This window comes from Nomascus leucogenys, chromosome 22a (genome assembly GCF_006542625.1).
Source record: "Nomascus leucogenys isolate Asia chromosome 22a, Asia_NLE_v1, whole genome shotgun sequence".
Lineage (NCBI taxonomy): Eukaryota > Metazoa > Chordata > Mammalia > Primates > Hylobatidae > Nomascus > Nomascus leucogenys.
In genome coordinates, this window is record NC_044402.1 from 25,698,116 (window position 1) to 25,714,109 (window position 15,994).

Consider the following 15,994-nt stretch of genomic DNA (forward strand, 5'->3'; position numbering starts at 1 on the left):
TTATTTTTAAATGGCAATTATCTTTGCATTTGTATGTCACCACTTTGTAAGAGATTCTGCAGTGATAGAATATTCTTTCATTCTTTCGTTGTTATTCATGAGATACTATCACCAAGTCATAAAATCATAAAATGAATTGCCTTAAATTAGGATTAGAGCGTAGTGAACAAGTGAAAGAATCACTCATTCCCTCCTGAATGCAGTGAGGCTCCAGTGTGTAAAGCTTTAGTTTCTGACAGCCCATTTATTTCTTTTTTTAAGGAAATTGAATTGGAGAGGGCAAATGGGAGGTAAAAGGAAAAAAGTTCAGCAAGGCAAAAATGTGCGTACTCATAGCCTATTTCAGAGGAGTAGGCCTGAAAACAGGACAAAAAAAATCACAAATGTACCCTTAGTCCTCAGGAAGATTTAGGGGTCTGGAACCACTAACTTTCAATCCCAAAAGTAGGTTGAGTTGAACTAAAATAAATAATAGAAAGCGCTGGAATTCCTATTGGGGCATTCTGTAAATGCTACCTTAAAATAGGCTGTATTTCCATGGTGTGAGACAGTGGATGTTATCCTGCGCTTGGCGTCCTGTCTCTTCAAAGGTATGGCATCTTAAGCACACATTGAAAGACGAGCAGATCTCATGACTCTCCACTCTCAGGAAATTCAAGCTTCCTGTTGATACCTCTTATATTTTATTCCTCCTCCTTTGACATTATCTGCATGGTAGCCAGCTTTAGCTCCTGGAAGAGGGAATCTAAATCAGGTGTAAAAATAGGTAAATGTAAAAAAAAGAAAAAAATTCTGGGAAAATGACATCTCACTTTTGTGAAGTAATATTTTGAGTAGTAGGAAAAGGAAACATAAAATAGGCTTATTTATTTTGTGCTTTATTTTTATAGCATATTTATAAAAATAAAAATAAAATACATCTTACTTTTAAATACTTTCCTAAAAAAATAAAACATGTCTAGTTCCTGGAAATGCCTACCAGTTAAATGGAAACTTCTCTGTATAAAGACAGGTATCCTTACTGTTTTGTACTTACTTTCAAAGTGTCTTTCTATGTATTCGTTTTTGTTTCAATTTTTTTTCCCAACATTCTATATTAAAGTGATGTAATGTCCCCAAATAGGAATTATTTGGCCATTTCTCTGAAAGACTCTCTTCACAATCGGTCATTCTGCCTTGTCAAACCACTGATAGAGAACTTTGTTCTGAAAACAGTTATTTCCCACAACTTGTATCTTTATTGGAGTAGCCATGATTTAATATTTCAGTCAGATAGGAAACATTTCAGGTGATGATAGTAGCTCTCCCCTCACCTTTTCTAGTAGTTTAGCCCATTGTAGTTATAAATGCATAAACCCTGAGTTTGTACATTTCTACCCAGATGGCACAAGATGGTGAGTGATCAGTATGAGGAGGCTCCTTGAGCTTTGATACATGTTGCTATCAAAGCTGATTACCAGCTAATAACTAACTCCAGTTGAGAATGTATTTTGTGGAATTGTGAATACATCTGTCTAAAACTCTAATGATTCTTTATAGATCTTTCTGCTGGTATATTCTGGTTCCCAGAGTGGAGTGTTAGCTGCTGTGGTAAATAAAATACAGCGTAAGGAACAGTGTAGAAGAAGTTTCTATCACTGGGCTGCAGTCTCTATGGAAGATCTTGTCATTTAAAGAAAGATTAGTCCCTTTCCCATGGTACTTGTTTCATCGCATTCTCTCCTGAAAAGTGGTTATATGGCCATGGGAAGACAGGGTGCCGCCTTGTTTTCATCCCTTTTTCTGGAAGACAAGTTTAGGAAAAATTCAAGGTGAATGATAATGCCTCATGCCATATGATGGCAAACATGCCTGGAATTATACAGTCTTACACACAAAAAAAGGGAAAATTATACACTGTAACCCACAGTGTCAATCACTTTAACAATCTACAAAGCAAATTACAAGATGCATGCACTGTTTTCTACCCAGGGTAAGGAATCATGACAATCTGTTCTCGCTTCCACATAGCAATTACTGCACGTACTGATCACATCTCTGGAATGGTAATGCATGAGATGGCACCATGTTCCCCACTCTCTACTGAATAATAAAAATAAGCGGAGAGGTGGCACTTCTTGGCAATCAGTTTCCTTTGGGAAAGGGAATGTGAGGTAGGAAAACGTGACCTGCTTCTCCTTCTGGATACATTTATGCATTTTATCATTAAAGATGGCTTGGAGTCAGTTCTGATAAATTCACCCCCAAATGCTTGGCAAACGGTTGTAGGTGACATGCTGATAAACACACATCGACTAAAGAAACACTTCAATACCCAGTAAGGCCTTTGATCATTGAAATAACCTCACAACTAAGATTGTACATATGTTGAATATTTTCTATCTAATGTTCCATTTATTCATTCACTCACTGTCATTTACCACCAACAGTTTGTATATCTCATGGGGATGTCATGTGTAAAGTGTGGCCAAGTGATACATTTTGCCCAATTTCCATCTTTTGCTATTAAAGTTTTACTCCTCTCCCCTTGCTTATACTGTAGAATATGTAAAAATAGCCAGCATGTTATTTGTGTTATTCATAAGTGAATTTATTCAACATATGTACTTTAAACATTGTACGTACTATGCACCAAATGCCAAGTTAAGAACTGTAGGAATGGCAATAATAAATAAAACCTGGTCCTTGTCCTTAAAGAGATTTCAGACTGCCAAGCAACCTGACTACTTGTCTTTTATACTTTTGGGGGATAGAAGACATATGGAGAATCTACTTGCATTGTAAAATCGTGGGGCATTCTGACTTTTATATTCAAATAATTGCCATCAATAAAATTTGTATGTCTCTTAAGAATAGTAGGTTATCTGCCCATTTACTCGACTTTCTCTTCTTTCACACAGTCCTTAGTTTTTGCTCTCTGACTTCTGCTTCTATTACTGCATGGAAAATCTTAGAAGGTCAATTGACCTTCTAGGTGCCAAACCCAAGTCAAAGAAACAGAAGTGAGAGCGTGGATGGCACATGCATTAATTCATTCCACAAACATACAGTGGGTACCCACCGTAAACCTATTGCAGCGCTGGGCTTACTAGGGGAATTAAATCTTTCCCTATAGCGAGTGTTGTCTCTTAAGGCTTTGAGCCTCTTGAGGGCAAAAAGTTTGTCTTTGTTCTATTCCTGGAAGTCGAAGAATACTTTTCAGGTGTTTTTTTTGTTTTTGTTTTTTTGAGAGACAGAGTCTTGCTTTGTCACCCAGGCTGGAGAGTGCAGTGGCGTGATCTTGGCTTATTGTAACCTCTGCCTCCCAGGTTCAAGTGATTCTCCTGCCTCAGCCTCCTGAGTAGCTGAGATTGCAGGCATCTGCCACCATGCCTGGCTAATTTTTTGTATTTTTAGTAGAGATGGGTTTTGCCAAGTTGGCCAGGCTGGTCTCAAACTCCTGACGTCAGGTGATCCACCCACCTCGGCCTCCCAAAGTGCTGAGATTACAGGTGTGAGCCACTGGGCCCGGCCTACTTTTCAGGTCTTATTTGAACTGCTGTGCTTCAAAAAGGCAGTTCTCCCTTTCCTGATGCTTTGGTGATAATGCTTTAAAGTAGTTTGTACCTTCTGTGGCCACTTTGTCCCAGTGTCAAAATGCCACATTAAGAAGAGGATAGGGTTTTCTTGATTGTAGTGCGGTCAAGTGGCTAGATCATGGTTATGTTCCATGGGGAAGAAGCCCTGGGATTGGTTTCTATTTGGTGAGGCACATAGGTCTAGGAGTCCAGGGCATGAGCTAGGTTTGAGTTTGGATATAACTACGATTCAATGACTAAAGAAAGGCAAAGTAGAAACACCAATTCTAGAGGCAGGAATCATGTTGGCTGGTGGAACCAAATGTTCAAGGGCTGAGGGAGAGAGAGCACTGATGTTTTTAGAAGGAGGCACTTATAAAATTCTCCAAAGAGGCCGGGCATGGTGGCTCATTCCTGTAATCCCAGCACTTTGGGAGGCCAAGGCGGGCGGATCACACGGTCAGGAGATCAAGAGCATCCTGGCCAATATGGTGAAACCCCATCTCTACTAAAATACAAAAAAATTAGCCGGATGTGGTGGTGCACACCTGTAGTCCCAGCTACTCGGGAGGCTGAGGCAGGGAAGTCACTTGAACCTGGGAGGCAGAGATTACAGTAAGCTGTGATCATGCCACTGCACTCCAGGCTGGCGACAGAGTGAGACTCCATCTAAAAAAAAAATTCTCCAAAGATAAGTTGCTCAATTTTACCAGTCAAAGTTTACAGGGGGTGCAAATAAATAAACCTTCCCTCTGGTGTGGTAGATGCCGCCTCTCCTGTAATGATAGTACTTTCCTAGTTTGTGCAAAAATGTTTGAGTTCCCATGTATTTCATTCCTTGCCCTCTGTTCTTTTTACTGGAAATACATGTGTGTGTATATATGTGTATGTACATACGTGTGTATGTATGTGTGTATGTACAGTCGGCCCTCCTTATCCATGGGTTCTGCATTCAGGGATTCAATCAGCTGCAGATTGAAAATATTTGGCAACAAAAAAGGATGGTTGCATCTGTACTGAACTTGTGCAGATTTTTTTTTCCTTGTCATTATTTCCTAATTGATACAAACAACTATTAACATAGCCTATATGTTTTATCTGGTATTATAGGTAATCTAGAGATGGTGTAAAGTATACAGGGATATGCTCATAGGCTATATGCAAATACTGCATGATTTTATATAAGGAACTTGAGCATTTGGACTTTGGTATCTCTGGGGTGACACTGGAACCAATTCCCCATGGACACTGAGGAAGGAGAATGACTATAGACATAGTCAGCCATCAGTGTGTATATATGTATATGTATACACATATATGCATGTGCATATGCACACATATATGTATACACATACATAGCCTGTAAACAATTTTATCTGTACTCATTTTAATTAATATTAAACATTTCTAATTCTTAAAACGTCTCTTTCATGAACATGTTTATCATTGTGTACTCATATTCTCTAGATATCTGTTACTATGGTTCCATATATATTCACTTAACAAATATAAAGTATTGGCAAAACAACAAATAAGGCCGGGCGCAGTGGCTCATGCTTGTAATCCCAGCACTTTGGGAGGCCGAGGTGGGCGGATCACAAGGTCAGGAGATCGAGACCACGGTGAAACCTCGTCTCTACTAAAAATACAAAAAATTAGCCGGGCATGGTGGCGGGCGCCTGTAGTCCCAGCTACTCGGAGAGGCTGAGGCAGGAGAATGGCGTGAACCTGGGAGGCGGAGCTTGCAGTGAGCCGAGATCGCGCCACTGCACTCCAGCCTGGGCTACAGAGCGAGACTCCGTCTCAAAAAAAAAAAAAAAAAAAAAAAAAAAAAAAAAAAAACAAATAAGATATAACTCCTGGCCTCGTGAAGCTGACAGCCTAGGAGGGACACCATATTCTCTACTGAAAGATCTGTAGTTGCTCGGGCATGGCTAGTACTATGGCTAGTGTATAATAAGCACTCAACAAAAATTTGTGGCTGGGCACCGTGGCTTATGTCTGTAATCCCAGCACTTTGGGAGGCCGAGGCTGGTGGATCACCTGAGGTCAGGAGTTGGAGACCAGCCTGGCCGACATGGTGAAATCCTGTCTCTACTAAAAAAAAGAAAAAAGAAAAATACAGAAAAAAATTAACCAGACATGGTAGTGTGTGCCTGTAATCCCAGCTACTCAGAAGGCTGTGGCAGGAAAATCACTTGAACCTGGGAGGTAGAGGTTGCATTGAGCTGAGATCACACTACTGCACTCCAGCCTGGGTGACAGAGCGAGACTGCCTCAAAAAAAAAAAAAAAAAAAAAAAAAAAAAAAATTGTAGGATGAATGAATAAATATAGGTGTATATACCAGTGTTCTTATCTCTGTGTCTTTGAATGTGTGATTTCCTTTTCCAAGAACACTCTACCCATACTTCTAATGAACTATACCAGTAGCATTTCTCTTCTTGGTGCCATCATCTCTTTTTGGCCATTTCTAAACAATCCAGGCAATCTGGCTCTTCCTTTTTCTGTGTTCCCAATGCAAATTATATATCTCATTCACACTTCATCTGTAGAACTTAGGTACAAACAGAAGTACAACACAACGTAGTCTCACGTGAGACAGACACCTAACTGCTTGAGAGCAGGGGCCTTGTTTCTTTCAGGTCTCTCTCCAGCACCCAGCCAGGGACTGGTTCACAGTAATCTGTCAGCAAATGTGAATTAGTAAATGAAAAAATTGAATTGAAATAAATTACCTCCCTACAATTGAGTTTGCATGCAAAGCTTGCCTGCAAAGCTTGCCATATTTTGGCCCCAAATTCCTCTTATGTATCTCCCATTTCTCCAAGTGTCAACTAGAATCCAGCCACCTTGTTATTCTTGAAATGTCTTTCATTTTCCCATTTTATGCCTTCCACATATTGATGCCTATGACTGAATGCCTCTTGTACCTCTTCTACACGTGCTAACCACCCAGACTTCAGACACCTTCCAATGCTAACTTCCCCTCTACCTTTACCACTCTTTCAACATTCTTAACTCACCAAACATCCCCTCACTCTTAGCATATTTCCCATCTCCCTATCTAAAATTATTTATCTTCCTTGAAGCAATGTCATACTTTTCATATATGATGCTTAAAATTCTGTTTTCTATTTTAGATTAGGTGCTTATCACACCTGTCTTACTAGATTTCAAGCATCCTGAAAGGAGGAACCATGCCTTGCACAGAGTCTTGCAAAAAGGAAGCATGCAGTCTCTCTTGCGGTGTGTGCATACGGTTACAAAAAGATGGGAGGAGGAAATATTTGATTAAACTCTGAATGTAATTCTTATTCTGCTGACAAGATTGTAAGGTTCATAGAGTGGCTAACCAAGCAGCAGCCACCAAAGCATGTCATCATGGCACTTGAAACACCAGGGAGAGAATATTCTGGGGGAAAATAATAACAGGTCACACACGGAAGACAAATAACCAAAATGTCATTGGTCCGTCCAATAGGAACATTAGAAGCTAGAAGACCATAGAGAAATACAATAAATAGGGGAAAGAATTTTATCCCTAGAGTTGTGTACTTGAAGTATCAAAATTAAATGATAATATTTCCAGATATGAAAAATCTTGAGATACATATGATACATCCATTTTCAGGGAGCTACTAGAGAATGTGCTTTACTGAACTAAGGGAATGATGTAAAGGAACAATGTGAAACCAGAAAACAGGAAATCCATCACAGGAGAGGATGAAAAAACCAAGTTGATGATGAGGGGTAATAGCTGTGAAAGTGGTTGAAAGAGCAACCAGTTCAGATTGGAGCAAGAAAATAGAGAACTCTGGGAGAGATGCCTCAAAGATTAACACAAGGAGATGAATACATCATTAGTAAGACTTGACAATGCGAAAGCTTATCTTGAGTCATTTGTCAAAGCCATTAATGGGAGTGAGAAGATTTAGCCAAATGAATCCAAGTAGGTGAGGGGGGGAATGAAAAGTGATTATCAATTCCAGAAAAAGCTAAGCATTTTACAAAAATTTAGGTAGAAAAGCAAAAGGAATTCTAAAAATACCTTAGTCAACAGGACAGTATTTTTGTAGTCACAATCATAAAAGGACCTGATAGTATTTAATTAAAATGTATAATATAACTACACTGGAAGAATGAGGAAGAGAAAGGGAGGTGTCAGACAAAATCCTAACATTTAACATTAGGAAGTCAGTAACATCTGAAATCAGTGACTCAAAAGATAGGTCCATATTGTCTTTGGAGAAATGTGGAGGTAATTACCAGAGAAAATGAGACTAGAATGTGGTTTCCCCTGGCAAGCAGGATATGGGAGGAGTGAAGGAAAACTAGAACAGGGGGCTGCTGTTATTTATTATAAAGCTTTTATTTGTCCTATTAGACTATGCGCATATATTGCTTTGTTAAAATTATAAAAATGTATTATTGGACCCAGTAAACCTATGGATAGGGACATAAAAGTTTGACACTATGTATCAGGTAGGTCATCACAGCATTCATCTGCCATTAATGGGCAAACGACAAAATTGCCTTTAGTGGAATCCTATAGTAACATTATACGCAATCCACATGTGATAAATGTATTTACATTAAAGGGTCTAGGAAGGGTACTGCTTGATGTTAGGTCTTAGTGGTGTATAAACAATGCAGGCTTTGGAGTTTATACTCCTTAGTCCAGATCTTGCTAGCTATGTAATCTCAGACAGATTATTTTTCTGAGTTTTCTCAAAACTCTATAATTGTTGGCACTGTTAACATTGCTGTCAATACTGGTTCTGCTACCATGGCCGATATTTGGAATTTGGCTTACATGTCTTAATTTCTTAGGTATCAGGGAAGGATCAAGTTCTGATCTCACAACTTACGGGAAGTGTGAACTTGGACAAGTCACTTAAACTCTCTAAGCCTGATTTTTCTCAATTGTGACAGGAGATAAGAGTTTAGCAGAGATCCTAACAGTAAGGCTCAATTCACTGCATTCCTCTCTTGTCACTTTCCTCTAGCAAATCAGCTTCCTTCTCTACCATATCAGCAGTATCCAAATAATTCATCATAGATTCAAAGAGCTTTCAGATTGGAAGACATCTGAGCCACTGGGCAGGAAAAGACATCAAGTCATGCTTTTTAAATTAATGGAGTTGAATACTCTTTTGCCCTGAAGTATATAATTGCTCTTCTGTGACTTTACAGGCTACTGTGCTTCTCACAATGTGGTCCATGGACCAGCAGCACAGAATTGCCTTTGCAGGTTAGAAATGCAAATGTTTAGATCTCATTCCAGATGAACTGTAGTAGTGGGGTCAGTGATCTGTGTTGTAAAGAGCCCTCCAGGTGATTCTCACACGTGCTAAAGTTTGACAAATGGCTGGCCTTAAATTTTCAAAGCACAGTACTGGGGGAAAAAAAAAGGAAAATGATAAAGATGTGTTTGTACCTCCCATGAGTATCAGGTCAGCTATCTTCAATTGTTCCTTCAGCTAAAGTAGATCGGTCACCTCCTCTGTGCCAGACACTGTAAGAGTTACTGAGGATTCAAGATGCATATTTTATGTCATGACAAACACTTGCCTGACCAACCACAATTTTCCTAAAATCATTCTACGTATTTTCATGGATTCAATGATTGGCTTTCTTATAAATATGGATGCATTATCAAGCTCTCCAGGATTACTTCCTGGGCTCTAGCTTTCCAGTTTAAGTGATAATATTTTCTGATGTCTCGTGTCTATTTTCCTAAAAGCTGCTATATTGTGTGTAAACTCATCTGCCTTCTTGCATGTTTTACATATAATTTACATAGAATTTGGCCATAAAGTAGATAATCTTCCTCTTTATCCAAGTAAAGCATCTACCTGGAAGAAAATTATCTTTACTTCTATGTGACTTTATATTATAGATGATGATAGCCAGGGTGTTTTTGATCTTTTAATATAAATTGTTCCAGTGTGTACCCATCTCTCCAGTCGTTAGACATCCTCCCTGAAAATACTTCTTAGATCTAAATTGCTAGGCAGGGATTCCATGTTCCCAAGGCTTTAATGAGCTGCATGTATGCCATTGCCACTTTCTTGCAGCCATAAAGTCAGAGAGCTTCCAAGGATTCAATTTTTAATAAAGAATAAAAATCTAAGTGGATTCAACCTAAAGCAGGAAAATAAAATAATAGAATATGGGTTACGGAGGAGGGAAGAAAGCAGGCAGGAGAGAGGGGTAAAGAAATAAGCGTTATCAGCATTTTAATGGGAATGAATAAACAGTCTGCACTATAATAAATCTCCTAGGCATTTGATCCCAATAAACCATCTTAATCCTCAGGGCTATTCTGGCAGCATGAGATAACTACTCTGAAACCAAAACGTATTTAGCATAAAACTCACATTCCGATGTTTACTGTGTATCTGCTTTTAAAAAGTAAATTGAAAATTTAAACTTATCTGAGGTTGTGTAAGAGGAAAAAGCCTCTAAGGGCCCCTTCTGCGTGTCATCCAGCACCTGCCTGCCAAAGTCAATGCTGGGATGCCCACTGGTCGGGGAGCTGGAGTACTTGTTAACTGAGGCCTTTTAATCCGCTGTTTCATCTGAGCATTATTTGACTGGCTTAGGCTTTGAAAACTTCCTCCTTTCTGTGTGCATGTAGAGGGCTTTTTGATATGGGCATGATGGCAGTCCCACTTCAACTGATTTATGTCATAGAAATATCAAAGTCACATGTCCATATATGGTTGACCTATAAAATCTTTGAATTAAAAAAAAAATTGCTGTTTTCAGTGTTAATCGTGACCCAGGAGTGGTCCAATTACTTTTTATCCTTTTTTTCTTTTTTCAAAGCCCATTAACTTATCTATACCTAATGTCCTCAGTAAAACACACTTGCCAGTTACTACTTCATAACATCAACCTGTCTAGTTATAAAAGCTATTGCCGGCCAGGCGCAGTGGCTCATGCCTGTAATCCCAGCACTCTGAGAGGCCAAGGTGGGCAGATCGCAAGGTCAGGAGTTCAAGACTAGCCTGGCCAACATAGTGAAACCCCATCTCTACTAAAAATACACAAAATTAGCTGGGCATGGCGGCAAGTGCCTGTAGTCCCAGCTACTTGGGAGGCTGAGGCAAGAGAATTGCTTGAACCAGGAAGGCAGAGGTTGCAGTGAACAGAGATTGCACCACTGTACTCCAGCCTGGGCAACAGACTGAGACTCTGTCTCAAAAAAAAAAAAAAAAAAAAAAAATGCTATTGCCCTGGTGTACATATATGTACCAAATTGCAGCTTGTCATTTTGCCAGATGAGGAAGTCAAGCCTGTTCACCTAAGCAAATATGGGACTTATGTTCTTAAAATATATTTTAGGGAAGTGGTGTTTATAATAGCAGTGTTTAAATACATTTTGCATTTTTAAAAGAAAAAGGTACACAAGCTCTAGTACAAAAGAGAAGCACAATACCTAAAGCGATTTACAACGTATTACCATATAAGAACAAGCAATTCATTTGTTTTCTTTTGTACAAAAGTGGAGAGAGAGAGAGAGAGAGAGTGTGTGTGTGTGTGTGTGTGTGTGTGTGTGTGTGTGAATTCAGAGCTTATCTGTTAGCATCAGACACTACTGGCATGAAGAGAGAGACCTCATTATTATTTTAGATGCTTTAATTCTGGACCTGTCTTCTGAGCAATTACAAACTGCTTAGAAGCAGCTCTCCCGCCTCTGTTCTCTTCCCCTGCCCTACCTTTTCTTCTTTCTTGCTTTGATTTTTAAGAAAGAACTATCCTAGACTTCCCACATCAAATCTGACATCAAACCAGATCTGGTTACTCATACCCATACATGCATACAAGTACATTTTCCTGCGTGGTATATGAACATTGAAAACTATACTGTAATGCCAAGGAAGTTTTAGCTTTTCAGTTTTAATGATGCCTCTATTTTTATCTACTTTCTGACCCCCACCCATCAGCCTGTCTACTGTACTCTTTTGCAAACCTAAACAACCTGCCTTAAGAATGTTTATATATGCTCTGCTAAATTTCCAAAATAAATAAAATGTCAAACTACTAAATGCAGAGTAGGAACAGAAAAATCATTAACTTGTTGAAACTAATTATTCTATGTTCCATTTGGCTCCATGAAATCAAGAAGCAAAAGTTTACAGTGGTTCTGTCCATTCATCCTAACACTTACCTGGACTTTATGGTAGAAAAGAATGTACTATCAAATAGTCTATATATAGCTCTGTGTCTCTGACTCTCTCTCTCATCATATTTTTATGATGAAAATTCTAGGTCAAAAATGGCAAGTGAGTGAGAACAAAGAAGAAAATCATTGTCAAAAGACAATGGAGCAGTAAAAAATCATAACTTGAAAATGTGCTTAAGGCATATCTCTTCTGTGTAGACTCATGTAAATTCAGTATAGTTACAGCTATTGAAAATACATGAATATAACCCTCTTAAAATAATGCTAGTAGATCTGTGATCATGTTTTTAGAGGTAAAGGTATTTCTTAGCTTTCACATGTACAAATTAGTAGTCTCCCTTTTTACTTACTCTCTTGAAAGAGTACAGGTTCTCTTCCACAATGGCACATTTTACAAAAGATATAGCAGCAATATATAATCTATAGACCGCTTTTTATTCATTTTAAAAGGTGATTGAGCACAGTTGAATTGAAATACATACAAGCTGAAAAATCTTTTCACTTTTTCAGGCAATCTCATTAAATGATGAAGAGTCTGCTTAGAAGCTAATCTCTTTTATGTTGTCACTGAATAAAGAACTGGAATCATGCCATTAATTGTCCATCACAAAGAAGGTTAGGCTTAGGTACACTGAAACACTAAATAAGACTCAGGTCGAGAGGCCCAACAGTAACTCTTTGAATGCTTTTTGTTTTATAACATTGTGCAATATTACAAGATATTCTTTCATAGGGAGGTGGGCACAGATAAAACAAGGGTAACAAAATATGTTTTGTTATCTTGAAACTAAGTGATGGATAAATGGGGGTGTTACGCTATTCTCTTTGGGGTATATTCGTGAAACATTCACAATAAAAAGTTAAAAACAAAATAATGCATATCAATAAAGGGGTGCAAGGTTGCCTGAGGTATTTGGCTGACCAAGGGCCACAAGAAAGCTGAAGGATGGAAACTCAGAAAAGGAGTGACATTCTCAGGATGCAGGGCTTCCCTGGGTCTAACTGAAGCTGGTAGCTGGAAACAAATAACTAGTGCTGATGAAGGAAAATCTTTGCTAACGAGCCAGCAACTAAATTTTATATTGTCTTGGCAAATGAAAGAATTAGAGAAATACTAAGAGTGATTGCCAAACTTTCATATTTTTATTAACTTTTTGGTGCTGATTAGTCATGCATATAGCAGCTAATTTTGATCCTGCCTGAATCAAGTAACAAAGCCAATTGTAATAATGACCAACATTTATTTAAGGTTAATGATGTGTCACACATATGCTAAGCATTTCACATGAATTATTTCATCCAATATTTCTCAAACCTGCAAGGTAAGTCTAACAAAATTATAGGTATGAAAGCTGAGCCTTAGCTAAGTAGTTTATGTTAAGTTATAGTACCAGATGATCCATGGCATTTTGACTCTAGAACCCAGGTAATCATTAAAAAAAAAAAAAAAAACTCAGGTATCTTGAAATTCACTCTACTCATTTAATATATCTCCCAAGATCTGAGCATGCATTGCCTTTAGCTGTTGTTGTCTTATATGCCCTCACTCTCATGCAACCCTAACACTGCTCTTCTATCCTGGTCCCTACTCACGTGATCCTACCTGCTCTGTGGCTTGGTGTCTCTTGGAATTATTTGCTCTTCTACTCGGGCCATGTAACCACTTCGAAAAGGCTTGAGTTGCTTCCCAATTCTGATTCCCTTGATATTTTGGAACTTTAACCTTTCCAATTCCCACTACTATAAATTTGCTAGAAACAGAACCATATCCCCTCCAGCATTCATATGTTGAAGTCCTAACCCCAAACATGACTGTATTGGGAGGTAGTGTCTTTAGGAAGTAATTAAGGTCAAACAAAGTCATAATGGCAGGGCTTTAACCAATAGCACTGGTGGTCTTACAAGAAGAGCAAGAAAAAGAAATCTCTCAGTGAATGAACAGAAGAAAGGCCCTGTGAGTACATAGTGAGAAGGTAGCTTATTATCTACAAGCCAGGAAGCGAGCCCTTCCCAGAAACTGAGCCCTAACAAACTTTGATCTGCAACTTCATTTCTGGAACTGAGAAATACATTTCAGTTGTCTACCCAGCCTGTGGTATTTTGTCATGGTAATCCCAGTAGACTAACACAACATCCTATCATTTCCTGCCTTAGCTTCCACTTCAAATGCTTCTGGAAAAAGTAGAAAATGACTTGCTTCTCTAGAGACAGGTTTATGAAAGAGCTCTAAATTCGGAACCACAAGATTGGATTTTAAGTCATGACATTGTCATGTGTTAGCTGTGTGACCTTGGAGAAGTCATTTAAGTTCTTTGAGTCTGTTTTCTTTGTAATAAACACAATTAGAAAAATATATGCCCTCAGTATTTCAACAATAAAAGAAAAAATAGTAAAGATATCAAATTGTATTATCAATGCCAACTAACCCCTTACTGATATTTAGTGATCTTTTCATTAGCAGCCTTTCTACCAGTGTTGTCAGTGGACTGCTGCCATTAATCACTCATGGTCCCACTTGGGTATCTGACCTTGTCCTTTAATATATCCGGAAGCCCTCTGACTACAGCTTTTGTAACCTCTGTAGTAATATGTCAGTTTCTGATCCCATTCTCTCCAAGAAGATTGACTTATGCCTTTTTTTTTCCCCCAGAATATCTCTATCAGGAAACTCGGTTGCTCCATTAGAGTAGATCAGCTATTACCTTTTATTTCAAATGTGCTCGAGTCCTTTGTACTCAATGACAAACAAGCCCTTGACCTTGACCTTTTCAAGCTACTCTCCCATTTCTCTCTTCCCATTCATTGACATGATTTCAAAAACCTTCCTACTCATAGCTTCCTCCAATGTACTTTTTGCAGTCTGTCATCAATCCAAATTATGGTTTTGATCCTGCTTGCTCCCACTTTAAGGCTTTGCTTAGAATGACATTCAGCCCTTATTTCTGCCTATCAGTTTTCCAAGGTTTACCAAAATGTCACCCCTTCTATGAAGCCTTCCCTTACATAATTTCTTCTAAGCTCCCAACTAACTTAGTTTGTACATTTTGATAGCTTGTTTGCATTCACTGTAGTATCATTATTTGTGCATCTTTACTAGATGATAAGCTCCCAAGGCTCTCAATTTAATATCCCATAATCATTTAGTAAATGTTCAATAGACATTATCAAACTGATCTTAAACTATATAATCAAGATATTAGTTCAACTGGGACAAACACAAGGCTTGGATATTTTTTGGAGAAAGATCAAACTTCAATGTGAATATGGGCAAAGAGAGACTGGGCCTGTATAGATTTATACAAGAGACAAAAAGTCTTAAAATCCTTCTAGCCATTTTCTGCCTTTGTTGAAGCAAAGTAACAATAGCCAATAGTAGACTAGCCTGCACATAAGTGTTCAATAAATGTTTCTTGAATTATAGAAAAATCGAATGCTTAAAGTAGTCCTAGAATTATATATTAAATAGTGAGATTTAGAAAGATTTCGGGAGGAGTGGCTCACACCTGTAATCCCAGCATTTTGTGAGGCCAAGGTGGGTGGATCACTTGAAGTCAGGAGTTCGAGACCAGCCTTGCCAACATGGTGAAACCCTTGCTTACTAAAAAAATAAAAAATAAATGAAAAAATGAGCTGGGTGTGGTGGCCCATGCCTGTAGTCACAGCTACTCAGGAGGCTGAGGCAGGAGAATCGCTTGAGGTTGAGAGGCAGAGGTTGCAGTGAGCCAAGATCATGCCACCGCACTGTAGGCTGCAAGACTCCATCTCAAAAAATGATGGGAGAACATCTAATATAGAACTTTGAAGACAGGAACAAAAAAAACTTTGCATAATTTGACATCACTGAAACTTTTATCCCTCCCATTCCTAAGATAGTCGATAGTATAACCATTCCACTAATGTTATCTTGAAGGCACAGGCTTAACTAAATATATATTTTTAAAATTCTAACTCTTTGAAAACTGGTAACCAACATATGGATAAAGGATAGCTTTCAGTTAAATCTATATTTCTAGATCACAGTGAAGAACAAAGGGTAGATGGATTATCCAAATGACCAAGTAAGTGTGTGCTTAGAGAACCAGAAATATGAACCATTTCTGCTACAATGGGTGTATGAAACAAGTTGTAATCAGAAATTCCTGTAAGAAGCTGTTAAAATTGAAGCACTCATTTAAATTTTGGTTTTGGATTCTGTTTTTTAATTTTAAATTTTAATATGGTGGAGGCTTGGACAGAAGACATCT